Here is an 8,037-nt window from a genome sequence, read left to right as displayed (position 1 = left end):
GGGACTGAAAAGTCTGGTTGGGTGGAATAAAACATGTTGTCTGATGCTGATTAAAAACATTTTAGCAAACGCTGGATCTCTATGGATTGCCTGTATTAAGGCATAATGTCTTAAGGTTGAGGATTAATGGAACATTGATAACAGACTTCACTTCAGCTGGATACTCAAGAAACTGATTAAGATGCACGAGGAGGCAAGAGGGTTATTTACTGCTTCTGTCTGTTGGTCACAAGTAAATAGGAGTTGGATTTGGGATAAGATTTGGGAAAGAGAAACAAAGTGGCCTGGCACCGTATCATCTGGTTCCCTGCCCATATTCTCAAGTTCTCGTTGATTACGTGGATGGTTATCCTTGATAGGTTGCCTACAAAGGAGCTGAGCAGATTTGTCATGGTGACTAATGCTAATTGTGTTTTGTGGTGCTAAGCAGGAATCCAGAACGCATATTTTCTTGGACTGCTCTTTCTCGAAGGAGGTCTGGAACTCCGTTTTGTAGCTCTGTGGGCTGCAAAAGCGTTGGCTGAACTGGGACGATTTGCTTTGCTAGTTGGTTAGGAATTTAAAAGGTAGATCCATGTTTGTTCAGATCCTCAAACTTGCTTGGACTGGTTTCATTTACTACATATGGGAGGAGCGCAACCGCAGATTTTTTAGAAGTGTGATGCGTTCGACCGATTCTATTGTCAATATTATTAAAGAGGCTGTTAGAAATCAACTGTATAGATATAGTATGAATAGGTTGGATAATGTGAATAGGCAGTTGTATAATAACTGAGCTTGATTTAACTGTTCATTGTACTCTGTAGTAGTTTGTTGCTTCTTTGGATGAATATAAATTGATTATCCAAAAAATAATAATAGAATGGGATAAACATGATTGGACTTGAGAAATGGATCCTTTACAATGATTGTAGTATTTGATTTATGGCCCTCTTCACCTCCGTTATGCTTACTTTCTTCCTTTTACACTATCCTTCACCTGCCATTGACAGAAAAAACATAGCATACAACTGTCAGTGTAATTCCCAAAAGAAATAGAAATATGATCATGGTGTTTACCTTGGCTCTCAGCTCGGCTACAAACACCCCTTATTCAAACAAGACTGAACCGTCGTTATCTCAATCCGAAGCTTCTCCCTTAGCATCTTCATTATGTCAAGCAACAATCCTTCTCTATACCCCATTGCAACTCCAACAACGCGTCACTTTCGATTATCGACACCTCCACCGTCGTCTCCCTTGTTACGTGCTGCGTCGAATCCACCGTCTTCCTCATCTTCCTTTTATCCCTCCCCGGTTCCTGACTCAAAGACCTTGCCCTCTCCGACTCCGACACCATTATCCCCACTTCTTAATTCCTTCATACTACTCGTTCTGTTTAGCCCATATGCTGATCTCGACTGTTCGTTGTTGGCCTCTATTCCCTTGCTTTGTGTTTCGAGTTCTTCAATTTTTTTACGCAAGTGTTTCACGTACTCGATGGTGTCCCCTAATATGAATCTTTATCCATTTTGGTAACGAATGGAACTAACGACCTTAATATAATGAACCGTTCGTTCAGCTTCTCGCGTCGCCTCCTCTCCACTGGTACATGTTAGCGCTATGTTCCTCCGGCGGGATCCCCCATCGGAACCCGGCGCCGGTTTCGGTGTCACGTGTCTTGGAGAGTTGTCGTTTCGATACTGGCTATGGAGGTACGGAATGGTAAACAGAATGTATTTGAGGAGACACTGGGACGTGCCTTCGACGGCCACTTGGAATTGTTGGTTGTCTGAATCAATTGTCCACTTGGAAAACGCTGACTGGATTAACTGGTTGGGTAACCGGCTGACTGTGAGACGGCCTGAGAATTGCCGCTGATTTCTTGGTGTAGTCCATCCAATGACTCTGGCACTGCATAATACTCAAAAAAAAAACCATTATAAAATCCAAGTGAAATGATGATATTAAACACTCCAAATCAAATTCAACAAATCTCTTTGATTGATTTCCCGGAAATCTAATTAAATCCAAGATATTAAGTTGTATATTTAAAAAAAATATTTAAAATATTTAAAGTTAAAATTTTTTATACTTTTATATCACTTTAAATATTTTAAATAATTAAATTCTTTAAAAAATTTATTAAAAGTTATTTGATTGATGATTTTTAAATGTATATTTTTATTAATAATAATTAAAATTTTGATAAAAAAAAATTAATAATAATTCAATGATACAGAGGAGGATTAATTTGAAAGCTTGCATACCATAAATGCAGACTGAGGAGAAGATGATTAAAGCCTAAATGTAGACACCATTTTTATTGTTCAAGACACCGCTTATTAGAACCAATGTCTCCCCAACAGGCGCCACATGCTATATGGCCCTGCCATTGCATGGACGGGAAATAAGCCTGCAAGCAATTTATTATTCCCCAACTACAACTGAGATTTTGTACTACATTTTCTACTTACGGCTCACGATTTCATTTTACACAAAAAGAATGAATTATAGTTTAGTATTTTATTATCATTTTTTTATTTCATTTTGATTACTTAATTTTTTAAAAAAAATTGTTTAATATTTAATTTTGATTTTATTTTAATTATTAATAATTAAAAAAATTAACGGTTATGTTGATATATCATCGTAAGTTAATATCATAAAATCATCTAAAAAATTTAAAAAAATACTTAGTCATAATTTTGTTAATTTATTAAAGGTCGGTGATCCAAATAAATTAGAATGTGACGTTAAATATAATTTTAAAAAATTAGTTAAATAATCAAATAGAATAAAAGCGATGAGTACTCAAGTGTAGGTTACCAGAAAACTACGGACCTCTAAAGACAAACTGATTTTTTTTTACCTGAAAGACCCGAGTGAACGCCACTGTTATTTGGTTCTAGTATCATGTGAAAATATGTGTCCAAGTTATTCGAAGCGTCGTCTGGTGACGCTAGCCGGATGTCTTCTGATGTTTCCAACTGCATCAACTCGATTGGCTCAGTTGCGGCAACTGCAACGGTTTGCGTGTTTCTATTTCGACCCGTTTCCGAAAAGTACGATCCGATTTCTTCTCCGCCTTCTTCTTCATCATTTTCTTCTTCTTCTTCTTCTTCGTCGTCGTCATCATCTTGGTTAGGGTTTGGAACTGCTTGCATAGGAGAAGAACAGGAGAGGGGAAGCGAGTGTATTCGGCGGAGTCGGTGGCGGGGTTCGAGGTGGAGTGTTTCGGAGAGACCGGTTTTGGCGGGGGATTCGGGTTTGATTATGGTCAGTGAAGAGGTTTTGAAATGCTGGACTAACTCTAGATCCTCTTCAACCTGAAATGCAATTAATTGCATGAAGAAGAACCCTTCATTATCATTTCATTTTCTAGTGAAACAGCAGATTACCTTCTCCGTAGTTCCAAGTTCAAAAACTCCGTCAAGGACAGGAATGCAAAGCACAGTCTACACAAAAAGAAAAAAGAAACGAAATGCTTCATTATCAACCCAAAAGTGAATTCATTAACAAGAAGCGAACCAGAGAAGCAATTTAATCTGCATGGATTCAATAGTAGATATACCTGTATACAAGCACTCTAACCGTAAGGCGCCATTTGTATTTATGTTGACAACACCAAGATACAGCATAGTTATGCACTGAGTTATAATCCTCAAGTACATTTTATCAAGAAACAAGGTTCCTTTTGGCTCTGAATTATTAACGGTGAAAAAAAAATCCTCAAGTTAATATACCTTGGCAAGATAACTCTTGAAAAAGTTTCACTGTCAACCTCATCTGCGCCTGTAAGCCATTCATGCTGCCTCCTTGCATGCCTTCCCTGGTAGCCTACAGCAAACATAAAATATGTGTACTTGAAATACAACTGCTATTTGATGTTAAGTAATGAAATACAATAAATTAATCAAGACATTCAGTACCCATATCCATATATGTATGTATATATATATGCTAATTAAGTTGTTTTTATACCGAACACACCAAGTTCAAAGAGTTTATAACGTGATCATCCTAGTTATTAGTTACAGAATACTAAGTACGTCTACAGTGCTACCTTAGATTCCTTGGTCTAAGTAAAAGGAGGAGCTGGAGATGGACTGAGGAGGAGTGAAAATTTTAATTTTATATAATTTTAAATTTTTTTATTGATAATCTACTCTAATCTATCTCGAGAGCAATGATTACTGTGGTCGCTGAGTATGGTTTAGCTTTCAAGGTTATGAAGGTTTTTGGTTCTTGTTTCCTCATTGTATAGAAAAAAATGCCATGACTGTGAACCACCACTATGCATTTAGCATTCACTCATTGGTTATTATTTAACCAATTTCAAGTGCTTTGACAGCAGTTTCAGGGAAAATTGTATGATGGAATATATTCTTCATGAACCTGTTTACTTTTCCAATCAAGTATATCAAAGACAAATTGGAACTGCAAAGGAGAGAAGAATCTCATTAGCCCCAAAACTTGAATAAGACAACCACATTAATAGCGTTAGGGGTGATTATCGAGCGAGTCGATCGTGAGTTAGACAGTGTTAATTCGTGCTCGTTAAAAAAATTTATTGCTCAACTCAACTTGTTGTTTGTTAAGTTCGTTAAAATTTTTCTCAACTATGTTCATTAAAAAAACTTGTCGCTCGACTCGTGCTCATTACTCATTAAGCTCGTGCTCACCTCGTTGCTTGTCTCATTGCTCGTTAAGCTCACCAAAATTTTTATCTTATTTTTTATACTATAGGTAAAATATATTAATACTATATAAAGCTTATACAAATTTAAATTGATAAATTTAACTAAAATTATCAAAAGTGTATAAAACAAATTTAAAATCTAACTTCAAAATAAAAATTCACAAATACATTAAAATAATTAGGGTTTAATTTTTGGGTGTAGTAAAATAATAATAATTATTTTATAATTTAGTATTTTATTAGAAAATTAATAGATTAGATATTTATCATCTATTAGTAAATTAGTAATTTTTTTAAAGATAACTAGTAAAAAAAATTATAAAAAATGAGCTGCTCGTGAACTTATCAAGCCGAGTTTAGACTTTACTCGACTCAACTCGTTAAGGTCTCGAGTCGAGCTCGAGTTTGAGTCGAGTAAACCCAAATCGAGTTTTATCGAATCGAGTTCAAATTGTTCACAAACTACTTAACTCATTAATCACCCGGAAGGGCTCTCACCTAATCTCTCATCAAGTGCACCTCAAACCTGAATCGATTGCTTCAATTTCTTTACACAAAAAATTCGTTTGTAAATTTGTAGTAATTACTCTATTTTACCTTGAATAACGGTTGTAATAGCTAAATCCCCATTTTCTTACACTGAATGAGAAAGAAAGAGAATCCATCGGGCGATCTCGGGCGTAAAGCAAGAGTTATTTTTTTATGGAGATTTCGGATTCGAACAACTTTGTCTGTAAGGTATGCACATTATGATGATTAAGAAAAATTCTGAACAAATAATAACTTATAACCACTGGATTATTTAAAAAAAGAACAAGGAAGAAAGAGCACTCCATTAGCAAAGTTTATCCATGTAGGAAGCAAAATACTGAATTGTGTGGTGAATATGATAATTGTAAAATCTTGGAATGGAAAGAAGAAAATAGCTAGAAGCATGACAAAGAGTTTACAACAACAAAAGATCATCCCACTCATAAGTTTCTATTCTTCATTTTTTCTACTTTTGCTGGCAGATTCCAGCACCTATGAAGCACGGGACGGTACTACTTCCACGTTTCAAGTACCTGCTCCCGGAACGGGATGTTCCGGAGACGTACCACGGTGGTGAATACGGTTGAAAGAATTCGGGGACGGCATGTGACCATCACATGCGTCTCCGGGATAATTTTGCATTAAAAAAATTAATAAAGAAAACCTAATTTTGAGAAGCACAAGACAATCTCAGCATTGCACTTCTCTTCTAATCTTCTTCGCTTGTTATTATTCGAAATTGTGGGATGTCTTGGAAACGAAGGGGAACCAACTGAGAAAGGAAGGAGGAGATAAGCAGCTTTGAAAAACTTTTTATAGAATCGTTTTTTCAATGTTCGTTTTTCTTATTTTATTGCTTGTTTTCCATATTTTGAAACTTGAAAAATGCCCCAATGTAATTTCAGTCTTGAAGCTTAGTTTAAATTAACATGTTTTTTTCAGTCTTGAAGCTTAGTTCGGTTAAAAACAATTCGCTTAGTCCTATTAATTTCCAGTGTGCTTAGTCCGGTTCAAATGATGGTTTCTAGTGTGCTTAGTTCAAATTAGCATGTTTAAGTGCTTATTTTGATTGATTTTTTTTTTATCAAATCAAGTCTTTTGTTTGAACCTTTTTTTTTATCTAAACAATGTGCTTAGTCCGACTAATTTCCAGTGTGCTTAGTCCGGTTCAAAGGTTGTTTTCCAATTTCTAATATTTTTTTATCTAAACAATGTGCTTAGTCCGACTAATTTCCAGTGTGCTTAGCCGGTTCAAGGTGTTTTCCAATTTCTAATATTATGGTTTCTTTCTTGATTACATTGTTCTAGATTTTATATTATGGTTTGAATATTGAGATTGACTTATTTATAAAAACAAAATTATATAATACCTTAAAACTTTAAAAATTACCCCTTTAATATTCGTATAGTATCCGTCCTCGTATCCATATCAGGCAACATAGTCAAAAAAAAATTATATTTAGGTTAATGGAAACATAGTGGAATTGAGAGAAGAAAAGTACAGTACTGAGGAAAAAATTTGGGGACTTAAACTCACCCTACGCCGGGAGGGAAAGAGAAGGAGAAACACAACAAATAGAACCACTCGGGCTCGGTTAAGTCCTCCGGCGACAATGCTGCGAACGGTCGCCGGACTGGTTCGTCTCGCCAGCTAATAACGACTCGTATAGTTCTCTAAGCTGTGGCTTTTCAAGGACGCCTCTTCCGAAGTTAATTCCATGGTTGCACTGTCTTTCGTGTCTTGATTGCTCCATTGTAGTATCCGTCCGACCATACTAAGATCCTAATTAAACAAACTCAAATTGATAATTATATCCAAGTACTGAACTAACTTGTATTTCAGAAATAGTAAAGAAGAAGTTCACCCTTCTCGGGGACAAATTTTCCAGAAAATACTGTACGTCCATTGAACTGACTGCACTATCGCCTGCAACATATTCCGGAGCCTGTTACTATGCTGCACAGCCATTCACTCCACTCTCAAATTTTAGCTGAATAATATCAATGTCAGAAATGAGAAAAAGAAAGGAAAAAAAGGACCCTTGGGGATATAGATTTAGTGAAGAAACATAATCAAAACACACATCAGATATCTTATCATGATCTGTAGCTTAAATCATAAAAACCCTTTGTTCCTACAACAAAACCTAAAAAAAAGAAGAAGAAGAAGCAAAACGCAAACTACAGAAAAGGAAAAAAGAAGGGTAGACAGGGAGAAGTCCGAGGAAGAAGAAGAAGGGTCAGACTAAGACAAATTTAAGAATGGATGACTTTGAGGAAAGATTTGTTTTTGTTGCTCAAGAAATAACCCGTAGCTCCTGATAAATATATATATTGAGGGGTAGGGGTGTAAACGAGCCGAGTCGAGCTCGAGTATTGTTGAGCTCGATTTGACTCGAAAACTTTGAAATGAAGCTCGACTCGACTCGAAAACTCGCGAGTTTAAAATTTTCAAGCTCTACTCGAACTCGAAATCCTAAACTGAAGCTCGTGAGCAGCTCGAAAAGGCTCGAAATGAAAAAAAATTATTAAACTTAACGCAATTGAAGCCTCAAACTCGAACTTTAAATACAAGAAATCTTACTGTATTTTTTTTAATAAAAAAATCAATACATAAATATTAATATTATTAATAATTTATTTCTAAAAAAATAAAATCTTAATATATTATATTTTCGAGCTGCTCACGAACTTTTCAAGTCGAATATCGAGTAGTTCGTTTCGATTCGTTAAGAACTCGAGTCGAGCTCGAGTCAAGTCCATTCGATCCGAGTATTTATCGAGCTTTGATCGAATTAATCTCGAGTAGCTCGCGATCTGTCTCG

The 8,037-nt window shown here is 35.7% G+C and overlaps 1 pseudogene; it reads right to left on the bottom strand.

Annotated features, from left to right (window-relative positions):
* Window positions 1-899: 899 nt before the first annotated feature.
* Window positions 900-7,263, bottom strand: LOC120166037 (annotated as a pseudogene).
* Window positions 7,264-8,037: the final 774 nt, after the last annotated feature.

This window comes from Hibiscus syriacus, unplaced genomic scaffold, assembly GCF_006381635.1.
Source record: "Hibiscus syriacus cultivar Baekdansim isolate YM2019G1 unplaced genomic scaffold, ASM638163v2 tig00111621_pilon, whole genome shotgun sequence".
NCBI classification, from domain to species: Eukaryota; Viridiplantae; Streptophyta; class Magnoliopsida; order Malvales; family Malvaceae; genus Hibiscus; species Hibiscus syriacus.
This window is presented reverse-complemented; position numbering and strand designations above follow the sequence as displayed.